We start from the raw sequence: 22,005 nt of genomic DNA, 5'->3' as shown, positions 1-22,005 counted from the left end.
TGGTAAACAGCCCATCCAGCGTGTGTCCTGCTTGATGAGTGGGAACGTCCACCAGCTGTGATAAGCCGGCCACGTGTAGATCATCTATTAGTTGGGTAGTGTCTTTATCCCCTAGGTCCTCTAAATGGAAATTAAAATCTCCCAGGATGGTAAAGTCCGGATGGCTTATAGAGAGTTCTACAAATTCTTCCAGGGTCAAAAGGAAGCGCGAGTGCGGGCCAGAGGGTCGATATAACAAAATCCCTTTAAAGGCCTGATTGTGGTTAAGTGCGATAGAGAAGGCACACGCTTCACAGTCTGGTCGACCTAAAGGGTCAACTTTAACTCCTAGGTCTGCTTTATAAATTATGGCTAAGCCAACTCCTCTCCTCGTAGTTCTGTCCTGTCTCACCACACAGAAGCCCTCCGGGGTGGCTGAACAGAAATCCGGGCCCGAGGACGCATCTCCCCAAGATTCAGTGATGAACAAGATATCAAGCTCCTGGTTTATAATGAATTCCCTTATTTCCCAACAGTGACTCGGGAGAGAGCGGGCGTTAATGAGTGCTGCTTGGATGTGGCGAATAGGTCTTGGGCCAGGGGTGAGCTTTACAGGAGAGGGACGGGGGAGAGCAAAGTTGCAGCCTGGACAAGCGGCGGGTACGGATATTAGACAGGTAGAGGGGGGCAGACATAAACACCGGTTACTAGGGGCCCCAGAATTAAGATCCATCAGCTGGGCATGGGAGTAGCGTATCCTGGTGATCTGGGCAGCCCAGTCTGCATGGCCAGGGGGAGTGGCCCTGGGCTCGGAGCCGGCGCGGACGGAAGCGGGCGGACGCCTTCGGCGCGACAGCGGCGCGCCCGCTGCGCTCATCCGCTGCGCGTCAGCGGGGGCATCCTGCTTTTATGCCGGTAGGGTCGAGCAGCAGGACTGCTAACCTCTGTGGCAAACCGGAAGTGAGGAAAACACACTTCCTGTTAGGCGCTAAATCCCTCCACACTAGCCAAACAATCGGTGGTGGAACGGGGAAACACGCCGATGCACAAGGTAAATTATTAAATCAATTACAGTGTGACATGGACATCACTTGTTGTGGATAAACCAGTCTCATATATGTCTGCCTCCGATCCCTCAGATGGATTTTCCGCTTCAGATTGCCTCAGCTTCGCGATAGATGGATTACGTATGGAGCTGGGAGTCTCAATATAACCAGATTGCTTTATAAGAAACTTTGTAGATATTTCAGGGTCTAGTTCCGAATATATCATTCTATTCTCATCATTCTTAGATAGTTCAACCAATGGTGGATGTTCTGAAGCTTTTTTCGCCCCTTCCTTGGGTATAGGGCTGAAGATGCTGGATATGCTAGGCTGTAATGTAGTGTTTTGGTCAGTAGCGGTGGCTTTAGCGTTTGCTTTCAGATTCTTTATAGTTTGTAGTCGCTTGGCTTTTTTTGCCATTAATTCTGCGTCATCTATTGCTTCGGTGCTTTCGTCCTTCTCTTTATCTTTACGTTGGACTTTCTCTTTTGCAGCAAGATATTTTTTATTTTTTCCCATAGTTTTTTCATTTTCGATTACGATTTCCAATTCTTTATCTCTACTTTTGTCTTTGTCTCTGTCTTTATCTGGGACTTTTTCTTTTTCTTTTTCTAGGCCTTTCCGTTTTGGTTTATCTTTGTCTTTATCTTTCTCTCTCCCCTTCTCATCTTCTCGTGATTTATTTTTGGTTTCCTTTTCCTTTGCCTTGGCCCCACGAGTTTCTGGTCCCTTTGTCTCTAATCCTTTATCTATGTTTTTTTCCTTCGATTTTGAGGAGTCAACAGCATTGTCGATTTCAAAATCAGATGTATAAGCATCTCCCTCTGTACTCCTAGAGGGTATCATTGGATTGCTTAAATCCCTTGATAGTTCCAACTTATTGTCTATTTATTTTCCGAGGTTTCCTAGATTGGTCTCACAATGCTTTATTGGCTCCTTCAGCGCTGATGACGAAACTAATGCTCCATCTCCAGCTCCAGCCCCATGAACCAGGTCTTCCATAGCTGAACTTCTGCTAGATATTTTACCAGGTCTTAAGATTGAAATACAAAGCGATTGGGTGCCGATCGAAGACACTGTGGAGAGCGCTTCTCCTCGCACCTCAATCTTTGTCGCTTTCTGTGCTTTCTTTGCGCCTCGCACTCGCTTAAGCAGCTTCGCTTGGGCAGGGAGCCGTGATCTTAGCTGTGCCTTGCACTCACAAAGTACATTGTATATACAGCGTGTCACATTTGTGAGGTGATGGCCTCCAAGCTGGATTTGAATACTTGCTTTCGCCGATTGATATCTAATAGGGCCAAAGATAAACTGCGTATGTTCGTTTGTGAGTCGGGTTTCCAATATAAATCTCTGTTTTGACTGCTGCTTCAACTGTCCAAACAATTTTTTACTCTTTACTGACCCACCTCTAATTGCAGGCAGCTTTGGAGAGTTTTAGATTTCCCCTAGCCCTCTCGACTGCAATACTGACTTAACAGGCTGTCAGACTATCAGGCCACCCACTCACTTCAGTTCAGCTCAGCTCTGCCCATTTCGATTAGCTCAGCCCTACTCAGTTTTAAGCCAGTTCAGTGCCATTTAATTACCATTCGTGATATGAGGTGCAGGCTTATTTTTAAACCCGTATATCCTGGCCGATTGCAGACCTTACTAAGAAGAAGGCTGCAGAGCTTAGACCAGGCTGAGCAACTGCTGTTAAAGAAGGAGAACACGGTTTGCCTTTCCCCCCCCCAAAAAAAAAAATCTCAGCAGCTCCAACAGACAGGGGATGAATATCCCCCCTCCCCCTCTGCAGAGAGGAGAGAGAGGAGAGAGTTCAAGGCTTCTGCACCAAACAGTGAAAGACGTTGCATTGAAGCGGTCACTTTAGCTAATTGAGGGCATACTGAAAAGTTCTGTAGTTCAGTAAAGGTTCGGTGGATAGACAACAAACAGCAGATTACACGTGTCTCGCGCTGTAGTGACACTAATGCGTTTCCTTCTCGTGTCTACAGCTGTGGAGAGACACTAACTTCCACAGAGTCGAACTCCAACAAAAGCTATTGCGTGATGCTTGCCCCGCCATGCTCCATGCAGCCTCACCTCCAGTCTTTGGCTCTCAACCCCGTCTCCAGCGCAGCACGCTTGGTTCCGTCACCTCCGGTAAACACAGCCGGTGAATGCAGGTGAGAACAGCTGCTTGCCGGGTCCGCAGGTCTACTCGGAAAATGTGCAGAGTCTTTTTTTTTTCCCTTTTCTCCTTCCCGCTCCCCCTCCGGCGGGCTCCGTCACCAATGCAGCCGCAGCAGGATACCGGGTTCACTTAGTTAAGCAAACCCGGGTGCCGAAAACCCGAAAGCTGAGAAGCCAAAGAGCCGCCGCCGCTGCTGCTGCCGGGTCTTCCTCTCTCATCCCCTCGCATACAGCCGGTGCCTCGCCAGGTATTACTGCACCATAGAAGACTCTACGGTCATCGCGCTTCCATTAATATGTGGACCGTGGTTGTAGTAAACCGCAGTGGCGCATACGGCTGTACTCCAAGGCTGTACTCCAAGGCGGGTCACAGAGACCTGTGAGAGCGGTGTTACGGCATCCTCTCACTCAGGCGCCATCTTGCCGCTCTTGCTTCTGTTTGTGTGTTGCCCTTCGGACAGTATTTTAAGCTAACTATGCATGGTCCCACTTTGGGGAGTGTGAGCAGCGTTTGGTTTCCATTTCTTAGTAGATGTCTGCTTCTGATTGTATGTGTGACCTTGGACCTTGGACCAACATTTTATACTTAGTAGGGCTTGCTAATTATGGGATGGGAACCCTTTGGGGAGTAGAGGAGTATCAGCCATTTGCGTATGGGTTCCATTTCATAGCAGCATTGATTCAAATATGAATTTGTCTAGACTTTCCAACAAAAGACCTTTCTAAGTCAAATATGCACTGTCAAAGATAAGACAGATGGGCTTAGGCAGACAGTGGGGCCCGGGTGGGTGGGGGAGGTTCCATCTGTGTATTTTGTGAGCCTCTCCATGAGGAATCCTCCAGCTGTCTCATCAAGATTTCACGACTGTCACTGTCTCAACATGCTCAGGCTTGCATTTGTTGAAGACTTACATACTGTGCACAGCAGGAACTTTCCCTGTGACAAAGCCCTAGAAATAGGGCAATGCGCCCCATACCTGTTATGACAGTACACTAACACTATTTTAGGACCACAAGCATTGGACTAGCATGTGACCAGGGTGATTTCACAGCACACATCACAGTCATGTGACACCCCCATGCCTGGGAAGTGATGTTACTTCTGGGAGGGCCCCAGGGACCCAGAGGTCCTGGTAATGGAAGTGACATCTCTTCCCGGGCAGGACAATTGTCACTTTTTCTTGATGTGGAAGGTATCCCTCCTTACTACTGTTAGGCTTATTTGGGTCGCCGGGCCTGTCTGACCTTCTATCTCTGTCTTGGAGTTGATGGGGAGGTAATCTAGGGTGAATACAACAGCAGTGATATGAGTTTGCGAGTATGTGCACGTGCAACATGGCAGTCATTGATATATTTACCGATATTCACATTATTATATGTACAGTTGTCACATTGTACATAAATATTGAATTCACTGAGATTGACGTCATTATGCATGCATATGTTACTGTATATATCGTCATTGGATTTTCTGGTATTGACATCACTGTGCTTGCTTAGGTTATAGCGTACACCAATATTACATTTACTAGTATTGACATCATTGTGAGTGCATAGATTACAGGGTACATCAATATCGTATTTATTGGTACTCCCGCTGCTATGTGTGCATACATCAAGATGTACATTGCTATTGTATTTATCATCTCAACACCCCTGTGTAGTTGAATTTTCAACTACATAATTTTCCTCCTACGTCAAGACAGTCACATTATTTGAAATGGTTTGTGTTGCGGGGTGTCTGTTATCCCTTCACTAGCTTCTTGCATACTACCTAGTTTGTGGACTGCATTTTTACAGCAGGAAACTCAAACCTCTAGGAAACCACACAGTAATAGTACAACTATGACAACAGAATGCAGCATTGTGCAAAGCCTAGTCACCCATAGGGGGAGCCAGGCGTAGAAACTATGAAACAAGTCCTGCTCAGGGGCATCTCCCTTCTCCTTCATGTCTGTTTGATTCAGTTATTAGATTGCATTAGTGAGTATTCCATTTTCGAGATCATTCCCAGGAATTAAAGTACAACAGCAAGCATCGATCTTGGAACACACCCCTCCCTCCATTGGTCCAGCATATACAGATGTTGCATCAGCAAGAGGCATGCAGCTCTCAGTTCTTCCCTGATAGAAGTAGGCTGAGCTCAGTATCATTAAGAATTTTTAACATTTCCCACCTGGTAATTTGTAACCAGTGGTCATTTGCTTTTGTTTGAACAGTGAAGAAAGGTATGGACCCTGCATTGATTATAGTGTCTGTGAACAGTCTGAATTCTTATGGAATGCCATTTTACTGAGCCCAATTAAAAATAAACAGCAGTTATATTTCTTCAAGCCTGGTGCAACAGAGTTGCTTTCTTCTGTAGCCAATGTTGGAAAAACTCAAACATATCTTCTCCAGGAATGACCAGGGTCGAGGTTTGTATGGTTAAGAGACCACAGAGGTCCCTCCATCTGGGAATAAGTTGGGCATGTGGAAAGTCACCACGATGCTAGTAAAGATCCATTAGTGTGTAGGTGCCCCATTGCAGGTCCTGTATGTTCAAAACCGCTTCACAGTAGACATTGGTCAAGAGAGGTGTTGTCCCTTTGTCTCTGAAACATGAAGAATACAGTGTAAGTTTCCATACAATTAGGGGTTGTCCCCTCCCTTCCAACCATGTGTACCTATTTATCTCAGTATTCCAGATTTCCTGGCATAGGGTGTCTGTGCTGGAGTTCAACCCCCTCCCATAGGACACATTTTCCCTGGAGTTATCAAGGTGGATGGCCCTTCCCTAGAATTCCATACCGGCGATCCAGTTGTTACAAATGACGGTCCCAAATATATAAGGGCATTCCGTGGACCAAAGACAGAAGTGGGTGGGCTTGTTTGCCCACTGGAGAGGTGGTTTTATACCTCTAAGAACCTTTTTTCTACGAATTCTTGGGACCAAACAGTTTCCTCCCCTAAAGCGCCCCTCTGTGCATCCTGTCTAACTCTGTTTGAATGTCACTATGTCCTACAGAGATACAGGTGGATGAGACATTTCACTATCTCTTGGGGTAAGTAAATTCTGTCTGCACCTTTTGTGTGGTATGTCAGTGAGCATATGTAACATGACCTGTTCATGGTTTGGGTGCCCACAGTGGTCATGTGTTGATACCGTTTTTTGTGTAGGGGTGCACTATGTGGTGTATATGGGATGCTAGCTCGGGGTTCAAAGTATGTGTAGGTGATGTTCAGGAGGTCTCGGTGCATGCATGGCAAGAATGTCAAAGCAAGTTTTATGGGACTAGGCATATTTCAGGGATGAATGGGGCACACGAGCACCTCAGCTAAGCAGAGTGTGTGCAAAAATCCAGGGGTACATAACTCAAGAACATATGTAGGCTGTAGGATGGTCTTTGGAGTAGATGCCTTGTCTTGGTCAAGAGAAAAAAACTGTTTATCAAAAACAGCTGTGAAGTCAATGTGTAGTCTGTGCTCTTGAGATGTTGGATTGAGGAGGTCCTTTTGGAGGATGTGATTGTAATATCTTTTGGACGCTTTGTCCAAAGAGGTGTCAGCTGCTGCAATGATGGTACACATGGGGTTAGATCGTTGACCTATAGGATAAGAACTGTGGGCTGTTTGTTAGCTTGTAAAAAACACATTGTTAGGCAGTTTCAGAACAATTCCTGGTTTTCTTTTCACAAGAACATTCTATGGCTTTACTGGAGCATTAATCTACCTAAAAGGGTGCTGAAGAATGGTGGTAACACTTTTAGGGAATGGTGAGTTTTAAGGTTGTTTTAATTTTATTTGTACATTTGCTCCCTCCTCTGCAGGCTAAGGTGGTGACAGTATTTTCCTCGGTGGGCTGCTCCGTAAAAAGGTGTGCTACTTTAGTCGGTGTACTGGTGTCCTTTTGACCTGTATGGCTGCATGCAATTTTGAGAAGCCGAGGGGTGTTAAATATTTAGTTGTCTGTCTGTTGGCATGTGAGCATTTCTCCGGTCTCTGCACGTGGCATGCAACGAGGTTCTCTCTAAACGGGGTTGGGTATTGGGTTACGCCTTCTTTCTGGAAGGTTTGAGAATTTATGGCTGTTTCTAGGCTGCCTCCTGTGGGTTCCGGTTGGCATTTACCTGTGGTCTGAGCGTTGCTGCTTTAAACAAGGAATACCAGAGGCGGTCAGAAGGTTGTTCATTGAGCCTGTAGGGTCCTGCAGGGGGGAAACAACCTTTACTACGCGGTCAAAACACCGCAATACATTCACAACGCAGCTTTTACAACGCAAGTCGTTACAACGACTTGCACTGGAGGGTGCTCTAGACTAAGGAATAGTGTGATGTACTATTCCAACACCTTCCCTACTGTGCGTAGGCTGGAGTTGGAATAGTAAATCATACTATTCCTAAGTCCAGCACCCTACAGAGAAAGTCGTGGTAACAACTTGCATTGTAAAAGTTGCGTTGTGATGTACCACGATCATTTTTATCGCGTTGTAACGTCATACATCCCCTGCAGGGGAATCACTGGGATCAGTTTTCTTTGCTGTGTTTTCTGACGAGGGTCGGGTGTGCCCCTGAGACTCATTGTTCTCTGCCCCATGTGGGTGGTGTTAATGAACTCAATGGATTTTCTACTACAGACTGAGGTTGTGGGATTGTGTTTCTTTAGAGTTTTGAGGACATCTTTGCCCTACCCATATGGGAAACCTGGCTCCTGACACTGGAATGTTTGTCTCATTTTGGAACTAAAGGATGCCTATTTGGTGGTAAACCCTGAAGTTGACAAGACAGACATAACCCACCTAAAGTTGGACTTAGGTGAGTGGTCTAGGTTGCCCAGATTCATGTACCAGCTGGAGGGCCACCAGGCTTCTTCATCAGGCTGTCCTCCCCCAGGGCATTGTCAGCTAACCCCACATTGGGAGAACAACAGCGGAAGAAGGCCTAGACCCCTATGGGCACCTGGATGGCAAATTCTGGCGTGTCGTCCTGATCGACCTAGCATTTGAAGCCCTACACAACTGTTGTGGATATAGGTAAGAAAATGTCTCTGCATGATGGTTTGAGGGGGATGAATCCTGTTGGGGGTGATCTAGTGCTACTGTGTGTACTCAGATTGTGTGATAGCATTGCCACCTCAAACAGTTACTCCTCCCTGCCACAGCTGTGGTACCAGTACTTGTTGGGCTGGGCTCCCTGTCTTCAATGACTGTTACCACATGCTTGCCCATCCATCTGGTTCCTACTGTGGTATGGCACCGGTTGCCAGATTTCCCTGGGGCTCATTATAAGCTGCAATGGCGTTGCTCAGGGCCTGATTTTGTGAATGAGTATTCTGTGCGTGCTGTCCTGGGATTATGTCTTTTTGTTTATGGTATGCTTTCAGGTGACATTGAACATGTGAACTGGTCTGAGACAAGAATGGCCTTCTACAAGGCTTGGCTGTGGCCAGCCTTTCTGATGTCTGCCACTATGATTGGGTGGATATATCCTAGGGTCCAGGGTCGGTGCTCCCATCAAACTTTTGCCATTGGTACATTAGCAGCCAGCACGGGCCTCTCTAGAGCAGCCTTCTTCAATTTGTTTTGGAACAATGTCTCTTTGGGCCTGCTCCTGCTTTTCCCTGTCCTTCTCCTCTTTCCTCTCGTAATAATGCAATATGTGGGCATGTACATCCTGCTAGGGTTTAGTGTCTAACCCCACTACGCCATCTAGTCCAATTCGGATCTCAGTGGGTAGTACCTTTTTGAGGATGTTGCAAAAGAAAGCAGCCTGGGGACCCGTTTTGGTCCAGGGCTCTCCTGTCTCTTCTCCACATTGTTCTTTCATTCTATCTAGGAAATCGGTTACGGTCTCCTCAGGCTTCCATATTTGGTCTCTAACTTAGTTAAATGTGACCTTGACATGCTTGGTGTTGATCAGCATGACTGCGGACTCGAGAAAACGCTGTGTCTGTTGGCTCCCCGAAGAGACGGCTGAGCTGACTTTTGATGTCACCTAGCCTAAGTTTATTCCTGAGGTGTTTTTCTTGAAACACAAGATCCACTTCCTTGCCCCATCCATCAATGGGGGAAGTTTGTTTCTGATAGTTCCTTATCCATCTGTGTCTAAGGCACTTAGATTGTCTCTGATACACCTTTCTGCAGTAGCAGGCAAATTCAGGCATGGGTGGCTCTGTCAGTTTCTCCCCAACGTAGCACTCTCATCGTCTCAGGCATTCCTGCATGTAGGGGTATCTCCATCTCACATCCCCCCTCCATGCCAAATACAGTCCTCCACAACTGCCATGCCCTTGGGTTCGAAGGAACCCTCCTCCAGTCAGGTATGATCATACTGGCCCTTCCTTTTGGTGCAGTAGGCCAGTAAATGGCCTCGGCCTCTTCTCCGAGCACTATCTTTCTAGGGGCACATCTTAGGGGAGCAGAGGATGTCCTCATCATCACTCCCCTCAGGTACGTGTAAAGGTGCCATTCTGCTCCTTCTTTGTCTCATTTTTATTTTAGTGAGGCTATCCTGACTACCTATTCCTTGGTCGGCCGCTTTTGTGTGAAATAGGCCAGGTGGTGTGTGTGCTTCTGTTAGGGGCCTGCCTTCTAACTCTTCCCCCAGCTCATCCCCATGTGGGGCTTGGGCCTATCAGTGGCTTCCTCAGGTAGAGAGGGAGTAGTTCCACCTCCCTGGTGGGCTTAACAGGCGAGAGCTCTCTCTCTTTCTATCCATAGCTCATGACGCTCCTCTAATTCCCACCTGGGCTGCCTCCTTTGCTCAGTGCTGTCTGCTGCTCTTCTAGGTAATAACTTTGTCTCAAACTGACACCCTGATGCTTCCTTCATTCCAAGGGCATACCTGGGGGAGTATAGCCCACTGCTCCCCATCGGAGTCAGATTTTGAAGGATTGAGGCCTCTGTCTTCCCCTTTACTAGTGGAATCGGTGGACAGAATAGTGAGTTTTAATTAACGACAAACACAAAAATCGAGTTGAAAATATTGTGATACAGAAATACCGACAGCAAGAATATCGTGGTCAAGGATATCGACTTTAAGGTAAGGAATATTGTTTTCGAGAATATCGAAGTTAGTAATATCGTTTGCAAAAAAATAGTTTCAAATATTGATTTTTTAAATTAGTGTTATGCATTTTAGTTTGTATTTAAAAAAGTAGGATCTATTTTTTATAAGTATTTCTTATGTTTTTTATATAAGTTTTTAGTAGTTATGAATTTTATGTTAATTACATTTTGTGTATTTTATTTCTGTAGTGGGTTGTGGGTGTATACGGGAATAGGGTGGGAAGTAATTTAATTATAATAAATTATTTTAAAAATGTATTAGTATTTGTCTAAATTAGATTGTATAGTCTTAATTGTGGGAATCAATTTATTATTAATTAGTTGTTAATTTTTAATAATTAATTATTGGTAATTATGTTAATTGTATTACTCTTTTTAGGAGCAGGTTGTGAGTTTATAGAGGAATGCGGTGGGAAGTAATTTCATTATAATCGAATTAACAATATTGTTTAATTTATTAATATTTATAATGTTAATTGTGGGAATTAATGTAATATTTAATTTAAATTGGTTGTTAATTATTATTAATTAATTTGTGTTTATGTCAATTGTCATTTTTGTAGGAGCCGGTTGTGGGTTTATTGGGGAATAGGGTGGTAAGTAATTTTATGTTAATAAATTTAATAATAATTTGTATATATGAATATTTATTTAATTTATCATTTTTACTGTTAACTGTGGAAATTAATTTATTAATACTTATTTATCAATTGCTTGTTAATTATTATTATTTAATTGATTAATTGGTAATTAATTATGTTAACTGTGTCATTTTTTAGGAATGGGTGGTGGGGTTTATAGGTGAATAGGGTGGGAAGTAATTTATTTATAATTAAATATTAATTAATTGTTAACTAATGGTAATTAATTAAATCATTTCAAACTGAATATGGCAATTGTGTAATTATTTTGAGTTGTGAGTTGTGGGGTTTATAGTTGTAAAGGGTGGGGAGTACATTCTATTAAATTAATGGATAAGTTGTTGTTAACTGATAATAATTTATTAATGTAAAATTATTTATGAAAATGGTGTAATTATTTTTAGGTGTGTTTTGTGGTGTTTATTGGGGTAGAGGGTGGAAAGTATTGTAGGCTTAATTAATTAATAATTAGTTGCTCCATATTATTCATTCATTAATTGATAAATATATATGGTAATTGCTTATTTTTATTTTGTGTGTGGATTTTGGTTTTATTCGGGTAACGTTTCAGGAGTAAATTAATTTGTATCTGTTTTAATTTGTTTTTAATTAATAATATTTATTTGATAATTAATTATGTTAATTATGGAGGTACACTTTTTTAGAAATTTAGATGTGCGTTGTAAATTGTGTGGTGTTATAGAGTCGAAATTAAAACATATTAAATGTATGTAACAAATAATGTTTTTGATTGCAATTAATATCTATCAAATATAGTTATTTGTTTGGAAATTACTTTAAAAATGTTTATGAAATAATCTTTGTAGGTTTTTTGATTTTATTTTACATTATAATGTCTTTCTATCTTTTACAATTTTAAATATTTGTATATGTTTTTTGTTTTGTTTTTAACCTCTTCGCTGCTAGTCCTTTCCCCCCCAAGTGCTAAGCCTTTTTTTGGTTATTTGGGGTAGTTTGCGCTTACTCCCCTGTAACTTTTGGCATGGATAAGGTATCCCTGCCAAATTTGTGTCCTCTTTTCCAACATTATGGGAATTCTAAAGGTACCCAGGGTTTGTGTATTCCCCTGGAGGGGACCCAGATATTAGCCAAAATACAGCAAAATGTTGTGTTTTTGGGGAGGGGAAAAATGGGGAAAAAGGGCTAGAGATGAAAGCGTCTGCTTTTTTTCCCTGAAAATGGTATAAAAAAAGGGGTTGTGGTGCTGAAATGACCATCTTCCAAGGTTTCAGGGACTAGCAGACTTTTGTCAGAAAACCAACATGTTTTACACAGTTTTGGCATTTTTCTGGGACATAGCCTATTTTTGCTATTTTTTATGCTTTCAACCTTCTTCCAGTTAATGGTAGAAATGGGTATGAAAGCAAAAATGGATCCGGGAGAGCTATACATTTTAGAAAAGTAGACACCCTTCTGAATTCAACAAGGGGTCATTTGTGTAGCCCCTTCAAGGTTTCTTTATAGAAACTAAAAGTTAAATATAGGAAAATTTGAAAGTTAGTTGAGAAAAACAGTCATTGTCATGAGCACCCAAATCCCCATCCATGCTAGAGTTTCATAGAAGACAACCTGTTTATGTTATGGGCTATTCTCCTATAATGCTAATATTGGCAAACTTTGTAAACTGTACTTAATGTTGCATGGTTCAGTTCGAGAATATTATTGTTAGCCCTTATTCCACATAATTCCAGCTAGGGTTGTGCATGTGTACTCATTGTTTAAATGGAAGCTGTGTATGGTGTTATTCTAGGGGTATTTTATTCATGGATTTTCACATGCACATGCACCTGTTCTGATGTGGCAGCAAGTTTCCCTCACATGTCTGAATACAAGCTGACAACAGGAGAAAACATGTGAACTGTGCTTCGGAGCAGTTGCTCATTAATAGTCCACGTGTTTACCTGAACCGCGTGAAACACAATTCCTTGGAAGCAGGAACGAGCGGTAGAAGAGTATTTAAACTGCTCGCACCATCAAAAAGTGCTTGGTCTCATCAGTAGCAGCGTCAGCACTTAACTGATTCTCCTTCCCTGATCGGCAGCTTCCTGTGATCCCTCCCGGCTCCGCGCTGACATCTCCGGCGGCCTTGGGCTTCCTTCCCGAGCCTCCTGTCATCTCCGATGACTTCCTCATTCTTCCGGCGGTCTTCTGAGATTACTTATGGCACAGTCTTCTTCCCTCCTCGAATCCGATCTTCTTCCTCCTCTGAATTCTTCCGGTGCCAAGAACCTAAGGAAAAAAGGAAAATAAGCATTTAAGTGAAACTTAAACAGTTATCATCAAGCATCGGTGAGCTCATTTTTGAAAGCACTTAAACTGTGTGTCAAAAACGCTTGGTAAAGTGCTAAATACAGTTATTCTTGGAGAATCTATTTTAAAGGAAGACGCTGGAATACTATGGGTCCGATTCCGATCTCGGTCAGTTGGGCACCGAATCGAGTCTGGCATTAGCGGATCCGATTCGGAGGCTGAATTTCCGTCCGAGTCCTACATGGGTCCGGACGTCGAAGTACGATGCGAACAAGCGCGAAATCTCCGTCCGAATCATTTCAGGGTCTGAACCGCCCCGTACGACTTGGTCACAAGCAAACCGTGATGCACAATAGAGACGTTTCACGACTGAGCTAGTACGATGCTCGATTCGGACAGTCAGATCGAGTCGGAGTGTCCGGCTCGAAATAGCTCCCGAAGTTGGGCTTTGGGGGTCCGCGTCGGACCCCCTGTTATCCGCAGCCTTACGACTCAGACACAGGGAAGACCCATGGGTTTCCCCACCACAGGCATGTACGGTGCGGATGGCACTGATGCGTACCCACTGGAGGGGCGCACTTGTCCGTGACCTACGCATTCAGTCAATCGGAGACCATGTACGCGCCCGGATGACCGGCTCCCATTAACTTCTATGGGAGTCCAACCGAACTGAGTCCGACAGCATACGGCCGCATCGTACTCGCTCGTTCAGACTGCAGGACTCCAGATCAATCGGAAAACACCCCGGATACAGCTCGGTCGAAGAGCTTTCTGACCCAGATTGGAATCGGCCCCCAAGTTGTAGCTAATTTAGGTTAAGAAAAAGAGCCACGATAAAGAGACCATTGATCACACAATATTGAAAGGACTTTTGTGGACTCAGCATTTATTACAAGATCTTTATTTAGTGATTTGTTAATGGTTTAAAAGGTACAACAGTTATACAACTTGCAGAATCTAGCTTAACAGAGTCAATTCAGGGCTATTTGTTTATAGTTGTTTTTTCTTTTTACAGACAAAAAGCAACTGAAGAAGTGATACAGTTGTATAAGATACAAAATACAAACTAGAGAGAGTATTCCAGAAAGCAAATGTTTTTAGGTATTAATGTTTAACCACATCGCTGCTAGGCATATTTTCCTCCTGTGCTGAGGACCAATACTACTGGGTTTGGTCATGACGAGCTCAGCTCGTCATGAGCACAGGAGCACTGTACTGCATGACGAGCTGAGCTCGTCATGAGCATGGAAGGGGTTAGACTTATCTTTGTAAAGTCTACTCAATTACCTGCTGATATTATTGTACACTCCCAACGCAACAAAACCTATGTACTTACCTGTTGATATTTGTGCATCCTTTTTGAACATTTTAAAGAAAACTATTGGAGGGCAGGAGAATAATCCTTCTAATCCAGCCCCTGCTAGAAGAAAGGGTTCCAGATTCCAAAGAGGTACCCTTCACTCCAGGAAGAGTCTCTCTCTCTCTCTCTCTTTTTCCTCCCATTCCCTCTTTCCCCTGGGGGCTTTTCGAGTGACAGAGTGTTAACCTACTTCTGGCCCCCGTGGAGTTCCTGGGATGACCGGGGTTCAGTTGTCTTCATCAACAGTAAGGAGAACAGGTGAGTGTCTTCCTTGACAGCCATTTGTTTCAACATTTTCACCTGTGACTTCTTCTAATTATGACAGCTGGTTGAAAGCAATATACCGTTTCATCCACTGGAGCTTTCTGTTTGTGGGGATATATAGAACTGTGACCGGGAAGAGCCCAAAACAAAGGGAATAAGGGTATAGCACAGAGAATTCTAAGTTCTAATTTTTTTTTCAAATAAGTTTTAGGCCGATTCTGCATTAGACACCCACACAAGTGAGGTATCATTTTACTCAGGACACTAAGGAGAACGCTGTGGGGTAGGACATTTGTGCTGCCATGGTGATTCCACACAAAACTATGTGGAACATATGTTTTTTCAGCTAAATTTGAGGTTAGCAGGGCATTCTGGGTAGGAACACTTTGGGGAATGCATGCAAGCCATACCTCATTGGACTCCCCTGGGTGTCTAGTGTTCAGAAATGTTTGGGTTTGGTAGGTTCTCAAGATGGCCACCAAGCCTGGGGCTAAAACACCGGGTGCACCCCAAAACCATGTAGTTTTGTTATAGGTAATTTTGAAGTCTCCACAGGACGATTTGGGCCATTTCCTCTTGCAGCCACTATATTTACCCACACAAGTGAGGCACCATTTTTATTCGGAGACCTGGGGGAACACTGGGTGGGAGGAAATGTGTTGATCCACACAGATTTCAGAACTTTCCCACACAGAAATTTGAGAAACTGGTGAATTTTTCAGCTAAAGTCGAAGTTTGTAGGAGATTCTGGGTAGGAGAGTTTGGGGGACCCACGCAAGCCATACCTCAGTGGACTCCCCCGGGTGTCTAGTTTTCAGAAATGTGTTACTTTGGTAGGTTTCCCTAGATCGCTGCTGAGCCCAGGACCAAAAACTCATGGGACCCCGCTTGCATAACCAGGTTGGTTTGTGATAGGTAATTTTGATGTCGCCTCACTAGGTTTTGGGCCCTTGCTTGTTGCGGGCCCTTGACCCACCAATGCAAGTGAGGTACCATTTTTATTGGGACACCTGGGGGAACACTGGGTGTGGGGAAATTTGTTGATCCACGCAGATTCCAGAACTTTCCCACTCAGAAATGTGAGAAAAAAGTTATTTTTTCAGCTAAATTTGAGGTTTGCAGGGGATTCTGGTTAGGAGAATATTAGGGGACCCATGCAAGCCATACCTCGCAGGACTGCCCGGGGTGTCTAGTTTTCAGAAATGTGTGGGTTTGGTAGGTTTCCCTAGATGGTCGCCGAGCCTGGGGCCAAAAACTCATTGGACTCCCCTTGCAAAACCAGGTTAGTTTGTGATAGATAATTTTGATGTCGCCTCACTGGGTTTTGGGCCCTTGCCTGTTGCGGGTCCTTGACCCACCCACACGAGTGAGGTACCATTTTTATCGGAAGACCTGGTGGAATGCTGGGTGGGAGGAAATTTGTGGATCCATGCAGATTCCAGAACTTTCTCACACAGAAATTTGAGAAAAAAAGCGATTTGTACAGCTACATTTGAGGTTTGCAGGGGATTCTGGGTAGGAGAATGTTGGGGGACCCATGCAAGCCATACCTCTATGGAGTTCCCAGGGTGTCTAGTTTACAGAAATGTGTGGGTTTGATAGGTTTCCCTACTTGCCCGCCGAGCATGTGGCCAAAAACTCATGGGACCCCTCTTGCAAAACCAGGTTGGTTTGTGATAGGTAATTTTGATGTCGCCTCAATAGGATTTGAGCCCTTCCATGCCACGGGTACCTGTCCCACCCAGACAAGTGGGGTACCATTTCTAGTGGGATACTTGGAGAAATGCTGGGGGGTAGGTAGGTAAGGCCGTTTATGTTCCAGGAACAAATGCCTATGATTGGAGCCCTTCCCCTTTTACCGTCTCTAGTTTGTTGGTGGCGTCAAGCCTCTTCAGGACGTATGAAGATGGTTCGGGACAATGTTTCCCTTGTTGGTGCTCGATTATGGTGTGGTGCCCCCCTTGCACTAACTTCTGTCCGTCCCCGGGGACTGCGTGTGTTCCTGTTTGACGGGCTTCCTCGCAAGGGCTTAGTAGTGGTGAAGGTACGAGTCTGATGTTCCTTTAGAGCTGGGCTTTGCCTGCTCGTAATGAACGCTGTCTTCTGGCCAGCTGCCACCGTCGGATTTTCTGTTGATCGCTGCCAGGGGCTGCTCTCACTTATTTTGGGCGAGCTCCCCTGGCACCCCTGAGAACACTAGAGGTATTTGCCTGTTGTGTCTCTGATTTTGGTCTTTTCCTCCTCCGCAGTGGCGAGGGATATGCTGGTCTATGTAAGGGGACCAGCTTAATGCCCCAGTTCTTGAATTGCTCTGCTTACGCTAAGTTAGAATCTGCAATATTACTAGAGGACCAGGTTGTCTTGGTTACCTCCGGGCTGTTGTGGTAGGCGGCGGGTATAAATTCTACAGAGATTAAGTCCTTGGTACTTATACCCCCCAGGTTAGGAATACATTCCATTAGTCTAAGAATGTTACCACGATTTAGCAGATCCTGCTGCCCTTTTGATGTGTATTCCGGGTGAAAAACCAGGGTCTCTGTTGATTGTTGTGTGCTTCCTTCCACCTGCTGTTTTATTGATGTGTGATGTGCTTGGACTATTGAGCCATAACCTGGTTGAGCTTCGTGGAATTCCAGGTGATTGCCTTCGCCTGGCGTGTTGTCGGTATGTGTTATTGCTTTGGTTAAGATAGTTCGCTTTGAAGTTGTTTGCGTTTCGAATGGCCATTTTACCTGTGAGTACTCTATTTGGCTAGGAACAGAATAAATAGTCATGATTGGTGTGTCTCTGATTAGATCTTCATGGTTTGAGCTTAGTATTGAGCCAAAGGTTCTTTTCCTGACCCCCTCCTTGGAGTTTGACGTGGGTGATTGCTTACTTGTGGCTTTTGTTGATGTTTCTTGGTTGTTTGTCTCGTCGGGTATTTCCCTTTGGAAAGGAGGCTCCTTTTTTAGAAGTGCTAGGTCTCTCGCTTGGCCTTCGGAGACCCACTCTTGCTTGTTCTTAATGCTAATAGGCTGTGTAAGCGGTTTGATACTTGTTGCCTCAGCACTGTGAGCATCTATTTGTTCAATTTGGTCTCTTGCCGGTGGGTCTTGGGACCGTTGCCCTTCTTGGTCCGGCAAGCTGCTGTTTATCTTTCGCTGTTGGATGGAACCGCTGGGCACATGGTTTTCCCCATCTGTAAAATGGGCATTGTTTGTGTTAGCCGAAGATTTTTCCTTTGGGCCAAAGAAGATGGGGAAGTATTTTGTTGTAGCTGTTTGAGGTATTTGGTTATGCTCTTTTCTTTTTTGTTGACGCAGTTGTTTGGCGTTAAGTTTTTGCAGGAGCTCCAGTCCCGTCTGAGTTGTCTCCTCATTTGCAGGGGCATGATGGGCGATTAGCTTTGTTCCGGATGTTTTGCTCCTGGAGTCTCCCTCTTTGGTTTTATTGGGGCCCATTTCTTTTATTGCATTTTCTCTGTGTAGGTTCCTTATATCACCTATTGAATCGGTTAACATTGAGGGCAGTGTGGCTAATTTATCCACAGCCTGGCTGCAATTGCACCCCTCTTGCGGCGGTGGCGGAGTCTTTTGGTGCCCAGATCATATCCTACGCGGATGACACCCAGCTTCTTTTTTCATGTGGCAAGGGGGAAAATTTCGACAGCGGGCGGATTCAGGAATGCCTCGAAGCCGTTTTTAAGTGGTTTCAGGGACACAGTTTGAAGTGCAACTCGGACAAGTCTGAGTTGCTTTTCTTTGGTTGTCCGCCCGATCCGGGCTGGAAGTCATGGTGGCCTGGTGACATGTCTCCACCCAACACTGCATCAGTAAAGGCGAAAAATCTGGGCTTCCTGTGTGATGTCGACCTCTCCCTTAGACCCCAGATCATCGGGTTGACAGGGAAATGTTTCGGCATCCTTAAAATGCTAAGGAAGTTCCTCCCTTTACTGTCCCTCCAGCACAAAAAAATCAGTGTGCAGGCCCTGATTGGGTCACGTCTTGACTACGTGAACGCTCTTTATCTGGGCCTCCCTAAATATCTGATGGCCCGTTTGCAGGTGGTGCAGAATGCGGCGGCCAGAGCCATTTTTGGACTCCCGCGAAGGGCGCGGGCTTCGGAGCTTCTAGAGCAACTCCATTGGCTTCCGATCGCAAAGAGAGTCACTTTCAAGATTCTGACTCTGGCTTTCAAGGCGCTTCATCGTATTGGCCCAAACTATCTTTGTAAGCGGATCGCCTTCTTTGTCCCTAGAAGAACTCTCAGGTCTGCCTATGAGGCCAAAGCCGTGGTTCCTTCCATCAGGCGCACTCGAATCGGAGGTCACTCCTTTCGTTACCTTGCACCTCGTTGCTGGAACGATCTCCCTCGATCTTTAAGATTGGCTACCAACTTGCTAGCCTTCAGAAAGGAGCTAAAGACCTGGCTTTTCTCCCTGTAAATCCCGTCCCTTCTTGGAGCACTGTTATGCTGTAAACTTTTCCTTGTTTCTCTCTTCGCCAAAGCACCGGGACACTCCTTGGAGTAGCCGCGCGCTATAGAAGAGCCAATTTAACATAACATAACATAACATAACATAACAGGTAGGTGCTTGTTTGTGCTCTCTTTATCAGATTATTCAGGTTGCCCAGCTTGTCGTCGATGCCGGCTGTAAAAGCTGCCAGTGTATTAAGGAGGGTAAGTTGTAACTTCATTTTTTCTGATTGATTGCAGGGCATCTACTGCTAGCTGAATTGTATTTAGCAGTGAGTTCCAGGTTCCGGTGTTGTGTTCCTTCCCCCCGCTCTTTCTCATTAGAGATGTTGGTGGAGTTGTTGGTGTTATTGGCTGCCAAAGATGGATCGTGGGAATGGGGCTCTTTATGATCTGGTGTATGGGTTGCTAGCATGTCTTCCCATTCTTGTGTATTAAGGTAAGACACTATTGCCCTGCCATCAGCTTTCCGGCTAGAGTTGTGAAGGCGTGCTGCCTCCCTGCCCGAGGTGATTGTTGCTAAGCCATTGGTTTCCGGATCTGTGAGTGGAAGAGCGCAACCAGCCATTGAATGGAGCTTGATGGGTGTGCTATGGCTATGGCTCATAGATTGTGTGTTGGGCGCCGGGCTGAGTTGTGTTTCCTTGGGGAGTACCGGTGATAGTGTCTGTAGGCCGGTCGCGGAAACCCTTTCGGTTGGACGGCTATCTAATTTATCGCATGGTTTTGGTGCCGAAGTAGTTTTTGCATTGACTTTGAGTTTGTCCAGTGGGGACCGCAGGACATTGCCCCGGCTGCATGTAGCCTGGCCGGCTGAGTAGGCGGGCAATAGTTGCAGATTGGAAGAAGAATCATGGGGTTTTCCTCTTGCAATTGAGATCTCCTGAGGCGTGCTGATATTCCTGTGCTTTAATGTGCCACGTTGATGAGGGTCTGCCATGGAATTTTCTGAGGGCGAGGGGCTTGTGGTCATTTCAAGCAATGGTGGTGGCGAGCATGTTGATCTCGGTAGCGAGGGGAGCAGTGGGGTTTGCAAGCCATGCAAATGTTTGTTGCTCGAGAAAATAGCTGAGCCCGCGTCCTTTAAGAATTCAAACTTTGTATATATTTTAGGTTGGTGGAGCTTTTTTGCGGTTTGTGTTTCTCTTGCTGACGTCTCTTGGATCAAGGCCGTTGGCGATCCCTGCTCTGTTTTGTTTTGATTCAGCTCCGAAGCCTGCTCTGCTGTGGTAATATTTGGCTCCGTGCCGGTGGGTGAGCTTGGGTTTGTTTGCTTCTTGATTCCTTTCCCGTTTCCCGTTTTTGCCTTCGTTTTTGGCTTTGGCTCCGGGGACCCCCTCACCCTTCCTGACCTCATGTCGTTGCCCGAAGATGCTTCTAGAGGTGATCCTTACCAGAGTGCCAGAATGGGCCCCGGATGAGCTCGGAGCTTCTCCTGCGTTTGACCTCTCCTCCCCGGCTCTCCGGCTCTCTGGCTCTCTGGCTTTCTGGCTCTAACTCTCAGTTTGGAGTCCGTCCTCTCTCGCTGAGGGGGGTGTCGCCTCTCTCCCTCGCTTCCCGGGAAAGAACAGGGGAGAAGAAGGCAGGCTTGCGCGCAGCCGAGTGTGCTGAGCTGGGCTGAGCTGAGCTGAGCTGAGTCCGCGAGCCTGTGGGCTCCTGTAAAATCCGTTGCTCCGCCGTGCCGCTCCGCTCTGCCCTGTTTCACCGTCAATGTCTCTTGCGGCTCCTGCCGCTTCCACAGACACTCCCGGTGCTCAAGAAGTCTCCAGTGGCTCCTGCCGCGTCGGTAAACACTTGTGGCACGCTCGTGGCGCAGGGACTGATTTACCCTTTGCGGGTGCTCTGCGGGGGTCAAGAGAGTCCTTTCCCCTGTTCTCGGGGTTTAAAGTTGCCCCCTGATGCCACAGTACCCACAGCGACCCGCGAGAGGATTTGCGCGGTAATAGCTCAGTGGAGTGAAGATTTTTGCATTTTTGCTTTTTTTCTTTTCGCTGTAAAGGTTTTCGGCGACCTCCCCCGACGTCTCCCTCACTCCTCTATGCTGCTCTCAGTGCGGGGGTGGGAGAGTGAGCAGGTCGACAGGCTGACGGGCTGCAGGCTACAGAGAGTCTGTGAGCGGGTGGGGGGGATGGTGGGGGAGGTGGCGGTGGCGATACAGGTACTGGGGAGAGAGGCGAGGAAAGCGGGGGAGGCAGCCGCACCAACCTGCTCTGTTGCCCCGACTCGTTCCGCCTCTGCGTCTGCCTCTGCTTGGCCACTCGACCGCTCGATTCCTTGGGGCTCGGAGGCCCGGAGGCCCGCTCCGCCTTCCCTGTTCTCCCTGGTTCAACATACAGGGTTCTTTCCGTGCTCTTTTTCTGAGCTTTCCTCTGTTTTTCTGCTGTGTTTTCTGCCGCCGCAGCGGCTCCGGTTCCCGATGCAGCGAGCTGCTCGGTCGGTCGTTGCTAGCGTGACTCCACCTCCGCCTCCTCACACATCTGGGGGGTAGGAAATTTGTTGTTTCTTTCTATAGCGTGAATTTTGGGCAAAATAATGCAAGCAAAATGTGACAGTCTCATTTTGAAGTTTGCAGGACATTGTGGGTAAGATAACTTGTCGGGATTCCACAAGAGAGACATCACCATGTCCTCCCATGGGTGTTTAGTTTACGACAATAACCAAGTTGGTAGGTTTTTCTTAGATGAAATGTACACCTTGGCAGAGAGACAAAAAGGCAAAGATTACTGCACAGCCATCTATTCCTCAAGCACACACACATACTGGTTGGATTT

Source organism: Lissotriton helveticus, chromosome 1_1 (genome assembly GCF_964261635.1).
Source record: "Lissotriton helveticus chromosome 1_1, aLisHel1.1, whole genome shotgun sequence".
NCBI lineage: Eukaryota > Metazoa > Chordata > Amphibia > Caudata > Salamandridae > Lissotriton > Lissotriton helveticus.
The sequence above is the reverse complement of the archived record's forward strand: the minus strand, read 5'-3'. Positions refer to the sequence as shown.